The 1,251-nt window shown below is 28.6% G+C and overlaps 1 protein-coding gene across 1 annotated transcript in view; it reads left to right on the top strand.

Annotated features, from left to right (window-relative positions):
* Positions 1-1,251, top strand: part of LOC103311301 (THAP domain-containing protein 4-like) — a 4,822-nt gene that overhangs the window by 973 nt on the left and 2,598 nt on the right. The gene's annotated exons all lie outside the window — the stretch shown is intronic.

Here is a 1,251-nt window from a genome sequence, read left to right as displayed (position 1 = left end):
AAGTTTATAATTATTTTATATTGCCTATGATAAAATAATATATGTTAAATCATTAGTTGCATGCTATTTTATTTGTTTTTAACTTTTTAAGGAAACCATTTATGTTAACATAACAGGTAGGTAATATAATATAGCATCGTTAAAATATAGAAAAATATACTTGCTCAAATGATTTTGATCACTTTATATTATCAGGGATGGGCCACTGCGGCGGTCCGCGTACTATTTTTAACTGGCCCGTGCTACATTTCAAATTAGGTACTTTATTGAAATTCAATAATTCTATATTTTAATTTATTATATTGATAAAATTATTAAAATTGATATAATTTTTATTGTAAAACATAGATAATTAAAGATAGAACTTATATTGAATATATAAATATATAAAATTAATTTGAAAAACATATCAAAAAAACCTATAAATCCTTCAATAAAAGTCCTATATTTATAAAATTTTCGAGGATCGAAGCAGAAATGTCTCTAGACCAGATACCAGTTTTTTAACTCAATTATAAAGGGGGTAAATGTTGTGATCAAAATTTGAATTTTCAACAAAAATAATTGGTGTGTAATTTTGTTTTGCTAATTTCTCAAACTTGAATACGAAACGTGGCTTTTTTGAGAACAGAAATTTTATCTAGATAGGTGTCACTGCATTGAACCTCGAAGATTTCAAGACGATACAACCTATATTGAAGGAGTTAGTACTTTAAAATGTACATCCAATTTTGTGTTGTTAACTCAAATATATATATTAGAGTGATTTGACCTATTATTTTATAGGTTTCAATATTTTACTCTTATATACCTACCGATTTACATTAATAAATAATGAGCTACACACCTACTGAAATAAATGTGAAAAAAAGTTCAAAATAATTATTATTTTAAACTTTATACAGACGTATACCATAAGGAAACGTCTGGTTATACGAATAATCACATATTGCGTTTTTCAACTTTTTGGTACTTCGATTACGGGTGAAATAATAGTCGTACGTACTTCGAACATTGAGCCTTTTTGAATCTTCGTACACCAAAAGACCAGAATCTTGAGTTTTGTAACGATCAAACGAAAACCCAAAATCCAAAACACACGTAACTACGTAAATTTCGAAGTACATAAAACACTCGAAAAATCATAACTTCCGAACCAAAAGTCGGATAACCTCTATCTCGGTACCCATCGATACGGCGCAAAGTCCTCTATAACATCCGACTCAAAAACGGCTCGCCGCAACCAAAATC

The sequence above is a fragment of the Acyrthosiphon pisum genome, chromosome A3 (genome assembly GCF_005508785.2).
Source record: "Acyrthosiphon pisum isolate AL4f chromosome A3, pea_aphid_22Mar2018_4r6ur, whole genome shotgun sequence".
NCBI lineage: Eukaryota > Metazoa > Arthropoda > Insecta > Hemiptera > Aphididae > Acyrthosiphon > Acyrthosiphon pisum.
This window is presented reverse-complemented; position numbering and strand designations above follow the sequence as displayed.